We start from the raw sequence: 16,407 nt of genomic DNA, 5'->3' as shown, positions 1-16,407 counted from the left end.
CCTGCTTCAGCCTCCCAAAGTGCTGGGATTATAGGCGTGAGCCACCGCTCCCGGCCCTCTTCTTTTTTGAGTTAGAGTCTTGCTCTGTCATTCAGCTGGAGTGCAGCGGTGTAATAATAGCTTACTGCAGCCTCCAACTTCTGGGCCCAAGCAGTCCTGCCGCCTTAGCCTCCCAAGAAACTGGGACCACAGGTGCCTGCCACCAAGCCCAGCTACTTTTTAATTGTTTTGTATAGATGAGTGGCCTCACTATGTTGCTCAGGCTGGTTTCGAACTCCTGGACTCAAGTGATCCTCCCGCCTGAGCCTCCCAGATTGGTGGGATTACAGGCATGAGCCCTGGCACCCAGGACATTTCATTTCTTAATTGGATAATTGCAAAAGCTTCCTAACTGGCCATTCTGATTCTAGTCTATAGCTCAGACTTCAGAGCCTACAAGAATCACTCCTATGTTTGAGATGTAACATGCAGATTCCCAGGCCTTGAACCCAGAGATTCTGATTCAATAAAGGGTGGACCCAGAAATTTTCATTTTAATGTGCCTTGTCTTCCCCACCCCTCAAATTATCATGCGGCTATTGAAAGAAACAGTGCTCTGATTTCACTCTCAAGTCCATCCCTTCTGGTCACAATTATCTCTGTAAAATGTAAATCTGAACATTTCTTTGCTTAATAACGTTTGTTGGTCTCCAGTGTTTACAGAATAAAGTTCTGTAAACTAGAGTGTGGCATTCAAAATGTTTCAGTCTAGACTCACTCCTATAATCTCAAAACTTCGGGAGGCTGAGGCGGGCAGATTGCTTGAGCTCAAGAGTTTGAGACCATCCTGGGCAACATGGTGAAGCCACCTGTAAAAAAAATACAAAAATTAGCTGGGCCTGGTGGTGCGCACCTGCGGTCCCAGCTACTCTGGTGGCTGAGGTGGGAGAATCACTGGAGTTTGAGAAGTCGAGGATGCAGCTGCAGTGAGCTGTGATTGTGCCACTGCACTCCAGCCTGGGCGACAGAATGAGACTACTCTGTTTCAAAAAGAAAAAAGAAAAAACTATTAAAGCGTTTCAGTCTAGCCTTATTTGTTTCAGTCTTCCTCATACTCAGATACTCCCCTTCACCACACACTATTCATCAGCCATGAAGCTTTTTGTTGTTACTCTTCCTTGAACATAGGCTGTGTATATTCTTTTTTGTTGTTGTTTTTATTTATTTAGAGACAAGGTCTGGTTCTGTTGCCGAGGTTTGAATGCAGTTGCATGATCTTGGCTCACTACAACCTCCACCTCCTGGGTTCAAGCCATCCTCCCACCTCAGCCTCCTGAGTAGCTGGCACTACAGGCACTCACCACTATGCCCGGCTAATTTTTTTTTTTTTTTTTTTTTTGTATTTTTTGTAGAGACTGGGTTTAGCCACGTTGCCCAGGCTGGTCACAAACTCATGAGCTCAGGCTATCTGCCTGCTTCAGCCTCCCAAGTGCTGGGATTAATGGGGGAGGCTATACATGTGTGGGGCTGGGGGTGTATCAGAACTCTGTACCTTCTTCTCAATTTTGCTGTGAACCTAAAACTACGCTGAAAAATAAAGTCTTTAAAAAAAAGTGTGCATAATGGTAACTATTGTTCTTTCTATTCATTGGCTCGGGGGAGAGATGTGATGGGTAATCCTAATTTTATTAAGGCTCTCCTGCTAACTGCCTCCAGCGCCAGACTGTGAAAGAAGGAGAGCCTTTGAAGGGAAAATTGATGCGAAGTGAGGAACACCTCCCGTCCCACTCCCCTTTGGACTAGAGGTTCTTGGAAGGAAAACACCCTTAAAGGTAGGAATGATGGAAATTCTTCTTTTTTTGAAATGGAGTCTTGCTCTGTGTCGCCCAGGCAGGAGTGCAGTGGCTTGATCTCAGCTCACTGTAGCCTTCGCCTCCCAGGTTCAAGTGATTCTCCTGCCTCAGCCTCCTGAGCAGCTAGGATTACAGGTGCAACAATTTGTATTTTAAGCCTGATATTTTAAGCATTCAATAAGATCTCCAGAGGCACTTAAGGACTCCAATTTCGAAAAACTGGTGTATCCCTTCACACTCTCCTCCCTTCGTCCCTCCTGGCCAGTGTGGCCACAGGACCTCAACTGATGGCTGACATTGGGAGTTATATGTTGGTAGAAGGGCTTTGGTTCTGCGCATCTTTGAAATGATTGGTTCAGTCCCAGCATTTTCCTGGACTGAAGGGTTCTATGAAAGATAAGCTGATTTCTCACATCATGTCAACCAAATTTAGATCTCTCATTCCTTCACCCTCACCACCAGGTGACTCAGCTCCACATGAGTCAGGAAGACTAGTTTGGTTTATTGAGGAAGAAACTGAAACAGTAAAGAAGATGATGGGCCATATATTCAAAGCTACTTGATAAATATGAGGTAGAAATATGTTTCTAGGATGGGTGTGGTAGCTCACACCTCAGCACTTTGAGAGGTTGAGGTGAAGGAGCTTGAGCCAGGAGTTGGAGACCAGCCTGGACAACATAGCAAGACCCCATCTCTACAAAAAATAAAAATCAGCTGGGCATGGCGGCACATGCCTGTAGTCCCAGCTACTCCAGAGGCTGAGGTGTTCAAGGCTGCAGTGAGCTATGATTGTGCCACTAGACACTAGCCTGAGCAACAGAGCAAGACAAAAGAAAAGAAAAGAAAAGAAAGAAATATGTTTTAAAATCTTCCATGGAAAGGGAAAAAATAATACTAAACTTCTGGAAAAACTTTTTTTTTAAATTAATTAATTTTTTTATACAGGGTCTTGCTCTGTCACCCAGTGGTGCAGTGGTGACATCTCGGCTCACTGCAACTTCCACCTCCCAGGCTCAAGCGATCCTCCCACCTCAGCCTCCCGACCAGCTGGGACTACAGGCGCATACTACCATGCCTGGCTAATTTTCTGGGGTTTCACCATGTTGCCCAGGCTGGTCTCAAACTCTTGAACTCAGACAATCCCTCAGCCTTGGCCTCCCAAAGTGCTGGGATTACAGGCAGGAGCCACCGTGCCTGGCCTAGGAAAGCTTCTGAGGAGTCAAGGGATTCTTTTTATTCCCACTGCCTGACTCCAGCTTCCTCTTAGACACTCCGTGAGCCCCCTCATTTTAAGGCCTTGTGAACATTAGAGAAACACTCTGGAGAGAAGCAGTCAATTCTGTGGAGGTGCATGGGGGAAAACGCCTGAATCACCTCCTTTCATCTTTAGTAAGACACCCTCTTTCATGGGCCTCCAAGTGTGACCCGATAGTGTAGCAGAGAATGCTAACCATGGATGGTTGTAAAAAATGATAAATGGCTGGGGGCCATGGCTCATGCCTGTAATCCCAGCACTTTGGGAGGCCAAGGTAGGCAGATCACTTGAGCTCAGGAGTTCAAGACCAGCCTGGGTAACATGGCAAAACCCCATCTCTACAAAAAGTGCAAAAATTAGCTGGGCATAGTGGAGTACACTTGTAGTCCCAGCTATTCAGGAAGCTGAGGCAGGAGGATGGCTTGAGCCTGGGAGGCAGAGGTTGCAGTGAGCTGAGACTGTGCCACTGCACTCCAGCCTGGGTGACAGGGTGAGACCCAGTTCCCTGGCCCCCCACCAAAAAAACGATAAATAACCCCAAGTAAACATGTCATGTTTCAGAATTAGACAAATTGTCACAATATTTTCCCAAACTTTTAAATTTTGTATAAGAAGCATTTTCAGGCCAGGCACGGTGGCTCACGCCTGTAATCCCAGCACTTTGGGAGGCCAAGGCAGGCGGATCACGAGGTCAGGAGATTGAGACCATCCTGGCTAACACAGTGAAATGCTGTCTCTACTAAAAATACAAAAAGTTAGCTGGGCGTGGTGGCGGGCGCCTGTAGTCCCAGCCACTTGGGAGGCTGAGGCAGGAGAATGGCGTGAACCCAGGAGGCGGAGCTTGCAGTGAGCCAAGATCGCGCCACTGCACTCCAGCCTGGGCGACAGAGCAAGACTCCGTCTCAAAAAAAAAAAAAAAAAAAACAAAAAACAAAAAACAGAAGCGTTTTCATGGGAGGAGCATGTAATTCTTTGAAGGTGTTGAGAGTCGTGCATTGTATATTGGGCAAATGAAGCCTTCGCTTTTTCTTCTTCTTTTTTTAATTTTTTTTTGAGACAGGATCTTGCTCTGTCTCCCCGGCTGCAATTTTTATTCTTAGAAGATCTAGCCTTCCTCTGTCCAGATACCCTAGAAGTCTCAGTAACAGGATTTTTTTTTTTTTTTTTTTTTTTTTTTTGAGACAGAGTTTCGCTCTTGTTGCCCAGGGCTGGAGTGCAATGGCGCAATCTCGGCTCACCGCAACCTCCGCCTACTCGGTTCAAGTGATTCGCCTGCCTCAGCCTCCTGAGTAGCTGGGATTACAGGCATGCACCACCACGCCTGGCTAATTTTGTATTTTTCGTATGTTGGTTAGGCTGGTCTCGAACTCCCGACCTCAGGTGATCCGCCTGCCTCGGCCTCCCAAAGTGCTGGGATTATAGGCATCAGCCACCGCGCCTGGCCAGTACCTAGGTTTTTTTAGGGGATTGATGCAACTCTTGGCCAAAGGTGTTCATAATCTACCCAGCAATGCCCCCAGGTCCTAGTCTGTGGTTCTCCAGGAAAGCAAAGCAGCAATTTCCTACCCTTCCTGTCAGCTCGAAAACCACGTGGAAAGTGCAATCAGAGAAAAAGGCATTGGTGTGACTAAGGAGGAAAACACTTTCTCTCTCCAGAAGCTGGGGCAGTTCTGGGATGGTGCCAGGGGCTTTTATTAATTAAAGCATTTCTTTAGGGAATGCTCTGATGCTTTTCCTAAGTGTCAGCAGAGGCTGGGAGGAAACAAAGGCTATGGAGTTCAGGCGTACCTGGTTTCCCAGGAATTCCGCACAGTCCTGCTACGTTTTGCTTTCTGGAACGAAGCCAACAGTCTGGCCACAGCTGAACCATCTCATGTATGAATGAGAGTGGAGATTTGAGAAAAAAGTGAAGGAGAGGAGAAGACCACTTTTACTGACCACCCCTATCTGTGCCAAGCCCTGTGCTCAGGTCTTTGGATAGTTTTATTTATTCCTTATCATAACCATTAAGGGATTATCTTTTTTTCTATTTTTCTATAAGGTAAAATCAAAGCCCAAGAAGACTAGGTTTCACCAAAAATCACATAATTCTTGCCTAACAAAGATGAGCAAATAAAAGAACGAAAAATCACATAATTCTTTTTTTCTTTTTTTGAGAAAGGGTCTCGCTCTGTCACCCAGGCTGGAGTGCAATGGCACCATCTTGGCTCACTGCAACCTCCACCTCCTGGGTTCAAGCAATAATCCTGCCTCAGCCTCCCAAGTAGCTGAGACTACAGGTGCCCTCCACCACGCCCGGCTAATTTTTGTATTTTTAGTAGAGATGGGGTTTCACCCTGCTGGCCAGGCTGGTCTTGAACTCCTGACCTCAGCTGATCCACTCACCACGGCCTTCCAAAGTGCTGGGATCACAAGTGTGAGCCACGATGCCCTGCCCCAAATCAGATAATTCTTAAGTGTTGGTGCCAGAATTCCAACCAATCTCAGTCTCTCTCCATAAAGCACACATTTTCCCCAGCACTAGTTCAGTGATTAAGGCTTCGGGGAGGGATAGCACTAGGAGGAATACCTAATATAGGTGATGGGTTGATGGGGTAGCAAACCACCATGGCACATGTATACCTGTGTAACAAACCTGCACATTCTGCACATGTACCCCAGAACTTAAAGTATAATAATAATTTTTTAAAAAAATCTAAAAAAAAAAAGAGTAAGGCTTGGGACCAGGCACAGAGGCTCATGCCTGTAATTCCAACACTTTGAGAGGCCGAGGTGGGTGGATCACCCACTGGGAGTTTGAGACCAGCCTGGCCAATGTGGTGAAAAAACCCTGTCTCTACTAAAAATACAAAAATTATCCAGGCATGGTGGCAGGTGCCTATAATCCCAGCTACTTGGGAGGCTGAGGCACAAGAATTGCTTGAGCTTGGGAGGTGGAAGTTGTAGCTAGGTGAGATTGAGAGGTGACAGCGTGCTGGCAGTCCTCAGAGCCCTCGCTTGCTCTCGGCACCTCCCCTGCCTGGGCTCCCACTTTGGTGGCATTTGAGGAGCCCTTCAGTCCCCCACTGCACTGTGGGAGCCCCTTTCTGGGCTGGCCAAGGCCGGAGCCCACTCCCTCAGCTTGCAGGGAGGTGTGGAGGGAGAGACACGAGAGGGAACCGGGGTTGTGTGCGGCACTTGCGGGCCAGCTGGAGTTCCGGGTGGGTGTGGGCTTGGTGGGCCCCGCACTCGGAGCAGCCAGCCAGCCCTGCTGGCCCTGGGCAATGGGGGACTTAGCACCCGGGCCAGTGGCTGCGGAGGGTGTACTGAGTCCCTCAGCAGTACTGTCCCACCGGCGCTGCGCTCGATTTCTCGCCGGGCCTTGGCTGCCTTCCCACGGGGCAGGGCTCGGGACCTGCAGTCCGTCATGCCTGAGCCTCCCACCCACTCCATGGGCTCCTGTGTGGCCCAAGCCTCCCCGACGAGCGCCACCCTCTGCTCCACGGCACCCAGTCCCATCGACCACCCAAGGGCTGAGGAATGCGAGTGCACGGCGCAGGACTGGCAGGCAGCTCCACCTGCAGCCCCAGTGTGGGATCCACTAGGTGAAGCCAGCTGGGGTCCTGAGTCTGGTGGGGACGTGGAGAGTCTTTATATCTAGCTCAGGAATTGTAAATACACCAATCAGCACCCTGTGTTTAGCTCAAGGTTTGTGAGTGCACCAATCGACACTCTGTATCTAGCTGCTCTGGTGGGGCCTTGGAGAACCTGTGTGTGGAAACTCTGTATCTAACTAATCTGATGGGGATGTGGAGAACCTTTGTATCTAGCTCAGGGATTGTAAACGCACCAATCAGCGCCCTGACAAAACAGGCCACTCGGCTCTACCAATCATCAGGATGTGGGTGGGGCCAGATAAGAGAATAAAAGCAGGCTGCCCAAGCCAGCATTGGCAACGTGCTCGGGTCCCCTTCCACACTGTGGAATCTTTGTTCTTTTGCTCTTTGCAATAAATCTTGCTACTGCTCACTCTTTGGGTTTATACTGCTTTTATGAGCTGTAACACTCACCGTGAAGATCTGCAGCTTCATTCCTGAGCCCAGCGAGCCCACGAGCCCACCGGGAGGAACGAACAACTCCAGGCGCGCTGCCTCAAGAGCTACAACACTCACCGGGAAGATCTGTAGCTTCACTCCTGAGCCAGCGAGACCACGAACCCACCGGAAGGAAGAAACTCCGAACACATCTGAACATCAGAAGGGGCAGATTTCAGACACGCCACCGTAAGAGCTGTAACACACACTGTGAGAGTCCACGGCTTCATTCTTGAAGTCAGTGAGACCAAGAACCCACCAATTTCGGACACAAGATCATGCCACTGCACTCCAGCCTGGGCAACACAGTGAGACTCTGTCTCAAAAAAAAAAAAAAAAAAGAGTAAGGTGTAGGAGCCTGGGCTGGTATGTACTCTGCTAAACCTGTTTCCTCACCTATAAAATTATGTCGGCAGGGCGCAGTGGCTCACGCCTGTAAGCCCAGCACTTTGGGAAGTCGAGGCTGGTGGACCACCTGAGGTCAGGAGTTTGAGACCAACCTGGTCAACAGGGCACAACCCCGTCTCTACCTAAAATAAAAAAATAGCCAGGCATGGTAGTGCATGCCTGTAATCCCAGCTACTCAGGAGGCTGAGGCAGGAGAATTGCTTGAGTCCAGGAGGCAGAGGTTGCAGTGAGCCGAGATCGTGCCATTGCACTCCAGCCTGGGCTGGAACTCAGCCTGGGCTGGAACTCAAAAAAAAAAAAAAAAAAAAAAAAAAAAAAAAAAAAATTAAGGCTTGTCGTAGAATCTACCACAGAGGTTCTCATGAGGGACAAAATGTTTGAAAATGCTTGGCATGTGCCTGGCACATAAAAAGCCCCCAGTGATGTTAGTTATTATTGTCCTTGAACTACATCATGAAGCATTATGGCTCAGAATATGCACTGGGATAGGAGTTGGTAGATTTAGCGTATTAATTAGGATGCAGGATAAAAAAAATTCTGTAAAAGTTATGGATTAGGCTGGGCACCATGGCTCATCCTTATAATCCCAGTGCTGTGGGAGGCCGAGGCGGGTGGATTGCTTGAGCTCATCAGTGTGTGGGTTTTTTTGTTTGTTTGTTTTTTTGAGATGGAGTCTTGCTCTTGTTGTCTAGGCTGAAGTGCAGTGGCATGATCTCGGCTCACTGCAACCTCCGCCTCCCAGGTTCAAGCGATTCTCCTGCCTCAGCCTTCTGAGTAGTTGAGATTATAGGCACCCGCCATCATGCCCGGCTAATTTTTGTATTTTTTTTTTTTTAGTAGAGACAGGGTTTCACCATGTTGGCCAGGCTGGTCTTGAACTCCTGACCTCAGGTGATCCGCCCATCTTGGCCTTCCAAAGTGGTGAAATTACAGGTGTGAGCCACTGCACCCAGCTGAGCTCACGAGTTTGAATCCAGACGACAACATAGCAAAACCCCATCTCTACAAAAGAAGACACACACACACAAATTAGCTGGCTGTGGCGGTATGCGCCTGTAGCCCCAGCTACCCTGGAGGCTGAGATGAGAGGATAGCTTGAGCCTGGGAGGTGGAGGTTGCAGCAAGCCAAGATGGCACCACTGTACTGCAGCCTGGGGGATAGAGCCAGAACTTATCTCAAAAAAAGAAAAAAAAAAGTTGATGAGTTAAAAATAATAATGATGGTTAGGATACAGGCTGAGCCACTATGGTAGTTTTAAAATATGTCCACACATTCTTTGATACTCCTCCCTTTAAAAAGTGGAGCCTAGTTCTCACCCCCTTGAGCTTGGGCAGAATTTGGTGACTCTTTTTTAAAAAAGAAATTTATTTTAATTTTTAATTTTTTTTTTCTTTTTTTTTTTTTTGAGATGGAGTTTCGCTCTTGCTGCCCAGGCTGGAGTGCAATGGCACGATCTCGGTTCACTGCAACCTCTAATTTTGTGTTTTTAGTAGCCGTGGGGTTTCTCCATTTTGGTCAGGTTGATCTCGGACTCCCGACCTCAGGTGATCTGCCTACCTCAGGCTCCCAAAGTGCTGGGATTACAGGCATGAGCCACGGTGCCCGGCCGTATTTTTTGTTTTTAATTTAATTTTATTTTTTTCTTGAAACAGTGTCTCGTTCTGTCACCCAGGCTGGAGTGCAGTGGCTCAATTCTAGCTCACTGCTTCCTCCAACTTCTGGGTTCAAGCAATCCTCCCACCTCAGGCTCTCGAGTAGCAAGGACTACAGGTGTGTACCACCATGCCTAGCTGTTTATTTTGTTTTGATTTTTGGAGAGATAGGGTCTTGCTATGTTGCCCAGCTGGTCTTGAACTCCTGGCCTCCCACCTTGGCCTCCCAAGGTGATGGGATTACAAAGAACTTGGCGACTCTTCCAGCAAATAGAATGAAAGGGAGGTGACAGTGCTTGACTTGGGACTGGAGACTGGGTTATAAAAATGCACTGCAGTTTCCTTCTGGGCCACTCCTTATTTCTGGTCATTTGCTCTGGGGGAAGCCAAGAACCGCCTCACAAAGACATTCACCTGTGGAGAAGCCACGTGATGAGAGCTGCGGTCTGTGACAGCAGCCAGAGTGGATGAACGCGGGAGTGAATATTCTAGTCCTGAGCTAGCAGTTCTGGATGGCTGTGGTCCCCACCAATACTCTGGCTGCGGTCCCCACCAATACTCTGGCTGCAGCCTCAGAAGGGATCCTGAGGCAGCTGAGCTGCTCCTCAGTTCCTAACCCACAGAAACTATGAGACAAGAAATGTTTTTAAATTTTTTTAATTTTAATTTTAATTATTGTATACTTTATATTTTTGAGACAGAGTCTCACTCTGTTGCCCAGGCTGGAGTGCAGTGGTTCAGTCTCAGCTCACTGAAACTTCTGCCTCCTGGGTTCAAACGATTCTCATGTCTCAGCCTCCTGGGTAGCTGGGACTACAGGCATGCACCACCATGCCAGGCTAATTTTTGTATTTTCAGTAAAGACAGGGTTTCACCATGTTGGCCAGGCTGGTCTTGAACTCCTGGCCTCAAATGATTGACCGGTCTCGGCCTCCCAGAGTGCTGGAATTACAGATGTGAGGCACTGCACCAGGCCTAATTTTTATTTATTTATTTATTTATTTATTAATTTTTGATACGGGGTCTTGCTCTGTTGCCCGGGCTGGAGTGCAGTGGCACGATCTGGGCTCACTACAACCTCCACCTCCCAGGCTCAAGCAATTCTCCTGCCTCAGCCTCCCAAGTAGCTGGCATTACGGGCACCCGCCACCTCGCTCGGCTAATTTTTGTATTTTTATTAGAGACAGGATTTCACCATGCTGGCCAGGCTGGTCTCGAACTCCCGACTTCAGGTGATTCACCTGCCTTGGCCTCCCAAAGTGCTGGGATTACAGGTGTGAGCCACTGTGCCTGGCCAATTTTTATTTTTAAGACAAGGTCTCACTTTGTTGCCCAGGCTGGAGTATACTAATGTGATCATAGCTCACTGCAACCTTAAACTCCTGGGCTTGAGCAAACATTCTGCCTCAGCCTCCTGAGTAGCTAGGACTGCAGGTGCAAGCCACTATGCCCAGCTAATTTTTAATTTTTTTTTTTTTTTTGAAGAGATGGGTTCTTGTTATGTTGCCCAGGCTGGCATTGAACTTCTGGCCTCAAGTGATCCTCCTGCCTGGGCCTCCCATGTTTTTTGTTTCAAACTACTGTGTTGTGGGGTAATTTGTTGCTTAGCAATTGATAAATGATATAGCTACTGTAACAAAGAGACGTAAAAATACCAGAGTGCTCCAACAATCCAGTTTATTTCTGTCTCATAAATATTCCAAAGAAAGTAGAAAGTGCAGGGCAAGGAGGTGGTTCTGATTCAGAAAGCCTTCGGGAGATCCAGGTTCTTTTTCTATGTGGGTGTGTCCTGAGACATGTTCCTTGTTCATAAGGTCTTATCTCAACAGTTAGATATCTTATGTCCCAACCCAAAGGAAGGATACCAAAGAGCGAAGAAACAGCATTTTCCTTATAAGAAACAGAGCATTATTTTTATTCACATTGCTGAGAACTTAGTCACTGCAAAGGAGGCTGTGGACTGTGGTCTCTAGCCCAATAGTTATGTGTCTGGCTGGGGCAGGTGTTTCAATAAAAGGAAGAAGGGGAGAATGGAATCTGGTGGATGCCTAGAAATTTCTCCATACTTGAGTCCTGGTTTGCTTACTTTCTCTGTGACTTCCAGTTATTCGCCTCTGTATCTCAGTTTTCTCATTTATAAAGTGAAGAATAAGATTGGTGATTTTCTATTTTTTTTGTGTGTGTGTAGCTTAACCTTTTCCTTTCTCTTCTCTCTCTCTCTCTCTCTCTCTTTCTTCCTTTATTTCTTCCTTTCTTCCTTTCTCTCTCTTTCTCTCTCTCCCTTTCCTTCCTTCCTTCCTTTCTTTCTTCATTCTTTCTTTCGATGGAGTTTTGCTCTTGTTGCCCAGGCTGGAGTGCAATGGTGCCATCTTGGCTCACTGCAACCTCTGCCTCCCAAGTTCAAGCGATTCTCCTGCCACAGCCTCCCTAGTAGCTGGGATTAGAGGCGCCCACCACCATGCCCCACTAACTTTTGTATTTGTAGTAGAGACGATGTTGGCCAAGCTGGTCTTGAACTCCTGACCTCAGGCGATCCACCCGGCTTGGCCTCCCAAAGTGCTGGGATTACAGGCGTGAGCCACCGTCCCCGGCCAGCTTAACCTTTTTTTTTTTTTTTTTTTGAGATGGAGTCTCACTCTGTTGTCCAGGATGGAGTGCAATGGCGGGATCTTGGCTTACTGAAGCCTCCGCCTCCCTGGTTCAAGCGATTCTCCTGCCTCAGCCTCCCTAGTAGAGTAGCTGGGATTACAGGTGCCCACCACCATGCCCAGCTAATTTTTTTTTTTTTTTTTTTTGGAGACGGAGTCTGGCTCTGTCTCCCAGGCTGGAGTTCTGGAGTGCAGTGGCGCGATCTCGGCTCACTGCAAGCTCCGCCTTCCGGGTTCACGCCATTCTCCTGCCTCAGCCTCCCGAGTAGCTGGGACTATAGGCACCCGCCACCATGCCCAGCTAATTTTTTGTATTTTTTTTTAAAGTAGAGACGGGGTTTCACTGTGTTAGCCAGGATGGTGTCGATCTCCTGACCTTGTGATCCGCCTGCCTCGGCCTCCCAGAGTGCTGGGATTACAGGCGTGAGCCACTGCACCCGGCCATTTTTTTTTTTTTTTTTTTTTTTTTTTAAAGTAGTGATGGTGTTTCACCATGTTGACTAGGCTGGTCTTGAGCTTCTGACCTCAAGTGATCTGCCTGCCTCGGCCTCCCAAAGAGCTGGGATTACAGGTGTGAACTACTATGCATGACCTGTAGCTTAGTCTTTTAATGCAGTCATTTTAAAAAAAAGAGATGTGGTCTCAACATGTTGTCCAGGTGGGAATGCAGTGGCTATTCACAGGCATGATCCCACTACTGATCAGTACAGGAGTTTTGACATGCTCCGTTTCTGACCTGGGTGAGTTCATCCCTCTTTAGGCAACCTTGATAGCCCTCAGCTCCTGGGAGGTCACCATATTGATGCCAAATTCAGTGTAGACATTTAATTGGCATAGCGCACTGCAGCCTAGAATTCTTGGGCTCAAGCAATCCTCCCACCTCAGCCTCCTGAGTAGCTGGGACACAAGTATGGGCCACTGCACCCGGCTCATGTGCAGTAATATAGTTAATTTAATTAACTTACTTATTTAAATATTTAATTGAGGTGAAATGTACAAACTGTATGTATAAAAAATAAAAATATCCAGGCATGGTGGCTCATGCCTGTAATCCCAGCACTTTGGGAGGTTGAGGCAGAAGGATGGCTTGAGCTAGGAGTTTGAGACCAGATTGGGCAACTTGGTGAGATCCCATCTCTACAAAAATAAAAGCATTAGCTGGGTTTGGTGGTGAGCACCTGTAGTCCCAGCTCCTTGGCAGTCTGAGGCGGGAAGGTTGCTTGAGCCAGGGAGGTCAAGGCTACAGTGAGCTTGGATTATATCACTGCACTCCCATTCCAGCCGAAGTGACAAAGTGAGACCCTGTCTCTAAAATAATTTTTAAAATACAGTAAAAAATAAAAATAGAGCTGCTTTGTTTGCATCACAGTAGGATTTCTCTCTGTCCCCATTCCACATCAGTGGCCCCTTTGAAAGTTATTTAAAATACTAGGGCTCTGTCAAGCACTGTCCAAAAATCACCAAACTAGAAGTTCTCCTGGATTCCTTCCAGTTCTGGTATTTTTGAGGTTGTGATCATTCACCTGTGTGCCCTGAACTGGGTTGGATCACAGCCTTGTCTTGCTTGGCTGCTGTGAGCTTTTTGTACTTGGCCTGCATTGGCCGAGGAAAATGCTCTGGCTGTCCAGACTCACGTCACTTCCTTTCACCCCTCATGAGGAAGGGGCATACCTCTCCTTTCTCCTAATGCAAGCGAGGGTCCCCTTCCTTCTGGGACCAGGGGCCAAAGTGCGGTGGGGCTGGGATGGAGTGTTGTGGGTTGCTAGTATGCATCCCCCCACCGACCTCTGCGCTGCACCTCTCTCCTGGTGTTGGACTTGCAGATTGTTGGAACGGACTCTGCCTCTCTTCCCAGGTTAATGTTTTTACTCACCCTCTGGCCTTGTCCTCTTGTAGGCTGCCATTGGTTTGGACTGGAATCAAGAGCTCAGGCTCCGTCAAGGTTATAGACTGAGGATATGAATTTACCCAGCCCAAACTCAGTTTGTGAGTAAACTCCGGAGGCCAGAGAGGAGGGGCCTGAATTCATCTCGGTATCTCTCCAGAACACAAACTGCTTCAGGGAAAGTTACCCAGGAGGAGGGGGCATTCGGCCTTTTCCTGGGCAGACCTTCAGAAAGAAGCCTGCCTGGGAACTGATAAACACATCTCCCTCTCTGGTTCCCAAGGACAGGGCTTGGCCTCTATCCACTTGTTTCCAAAGTTCCTTCCTGAGTGGCCTGCCTGTGTTAGCTACCTTCTCCCAGCCTGGCTCCAGTTGCAGGGTGGGAATCCAGCTGGGGGCTTAAGTGTCTGCTGTATCAGGGAAAACAAAATCTTAGGCCATTCTGAAGTCCAGAAACCACTGCCCAAAAACTAAGAGCATTCCTAGAATGGCTGGGAGAGGAGTGGGGATTGGGAGAAGATGAGAGAAGGTGAACCAGCCTGAGTTCCCTTTTTTTTTTTGAGGTGGAGTCTCACTCCGTTGTCCAGGTTGGAGTGAAGTGGCGTGATTTCGGCTCACTGCAACCTCTGCCTCCTGGGTTCAATTGATTCTCATGACTCAGCCTCCCAAGTAGCTGGGACTACAGGTGTGTGCCACCATGCCTGGCTAATTTTTGTATTTTTAGTAGAGACGGGGTTTCGCCATGTTGGACAGGCTGGGCTTGAACTCCTGACCTCAGGTGATCTGCCCACCTTGGCCTCCCAAAGAGCTGGGATTACAGGGTGAGCCACTTCACCTGGCCTAGCCTGAGTTCTTAAGATGAAGAACTCAGATGAACTCTTAAGATGAATAACTTTTTTTTTGAGACAGGATCTTGCTTTGTCACCCAGCTTGGAGTGCAGAGGCTTGATCACAGCTCACTGCAACCTCCAACTCCCAGGCTTATGCCATCCTCCTGCCTCAGATTCCCAAGTAGCTGGGACTACAGGCATGAGCCACCATGCCCGCTAATTTTTCTGTTTTTTTAGAGACAAGAGTCTCTCTTTGTTTCCCAGGCTGGTATTGAACTCCTGGCCTCAAGTGATCCTCTTGCCTTGGCCTCCCAAAGTGCTGGGAGTACAGGTATGAGCCACAACACCTGGCCTCCCTTTCAGCTTTTTAAGAGAAACCAGAACCCCAAATTTCATATTAAGTTTTCTAGTTATTGAAGCAGTGTACAGAAAACAAAACACCCTCTTCTGTAGGCTTTGCTCTTGGGCTTTTCGTTTGCAACCCCTGGTTTAAAGCCTTTGCCAGATACATCCTTCTCCATGTACTTTTGCTTCACCAATGACCAATTTCTCAAACCATGTTAGAGATGAGCTCTGTCATTTGTCTAGATTTCCATGGAGAAAGGTCTTCATGGTTAGTCAAGGGGCTCATATTAGATCCCTATTGCTACTGTAGTAAATAACCACAAGCTTAATGGCTTAAAGGACACAAATTTATTCTCTTCGTTAGGTAGGTCAGAAGTCTGACACAGATCTCATTGGGCTAAAATCAAGCCTGTCAGTAGGGCTGTGTTGATGAAGAGTCAAACTCTGTAAAATACTTAAAGAGGTTTATTCTGAGCTAAATATGAATGACCATGGCCAAAGGGACAGTCTCAAGAGGTCCTGAGAAAATGTGCCCAAGGTCATTGGGTTACAGCTTGGATTTATACAGACATAAGACATCAATCAGTATATGTGAGGTACACATTGGTTCAGTCTGGAAAGGCAGGACAACCCGAAGCAGGGCTTACAGGTCACAGGTGGATTCAAGGATTTTATGATTGGCAGTTGGTTGAAAGAGTTATTATCTAAAGACCTGGAATCAACAGAAAGTGGTGTCTGAGTATAGGTAAGGGCATGCAGAGATGAGAGTTATTATGTAGATGAAGTCTCATAGGTGGCTGCCCTTAGAGACAATAAATGACAAATGTTTCCTATTTAGACCTTTAAAAGATGCTACACTCTAGCTAATCTCTTCAGGATTGGGAGGGTCTGGAAGAGGAAAGATCTAGTTAATAGACATTATTATTATTATTATTATTGTTCTTTTGAGACATCACCTCACTCTATTGACCAGGCTGGAGTGCAGTGGCACAATCTTGGCTCACTGCAACGTCTGCCTCCTGGGTTCAAGCAATCCTCCCACCTCAGCCTCCCAACTAGCTGGGACTATAGGTATGCGCCATCGTGCCTGGCTAATTTTTGTATTTTTTGTCTTCCTATATTGCCCAGGCTGGTCTCAAACTCCTAGGCTCAAACGATCTGCCCGCCTTGGCCTCCCAAAGTGCTGGGATTACAGACGTTAGCCTCTGCACCTGACTGTTTCCTTCTTTGCCTTTCATGTGATGTTGTGCCAGAGTCAGGCTGGAAAGTAAGCCATGTTATATAGGGTTAAATAAAACCCACCTGATGAGATTTTACGATTTGTAGCAGGTGAATCCTGGGGCCCCTAAGAAAGGAATTTGGGGTTGGGCGCAGTGGCTCATGCCTGTAATCCTAGCACTTTGGGAAGTTGAGGCGGGTGGATCACCTGAGGTCAGGAGTTTGTGACCAGCCTGGCCAACATAGTGAAACCCCATCTC

The sequence above is a fragment of the Gorilla gorilla genome, chromosome 7, assembly GCF_029281585.2.
Source record: "Gorilla gorilla gorilla isolate KB3781 chromosome 7, NHGRI_mGorGor1-v2.1_pri, whole genome shotgun sequence".
Taxonomy (NCBI): domain Eukaryota; kingdom Metazoa; phylum Chordata; class Mammalia; order Primates; family Hominidae; genus Gorilla; species Gorilla gorilla.
This window is presented reverse-complemented; position numbering follows the sequence as displayed.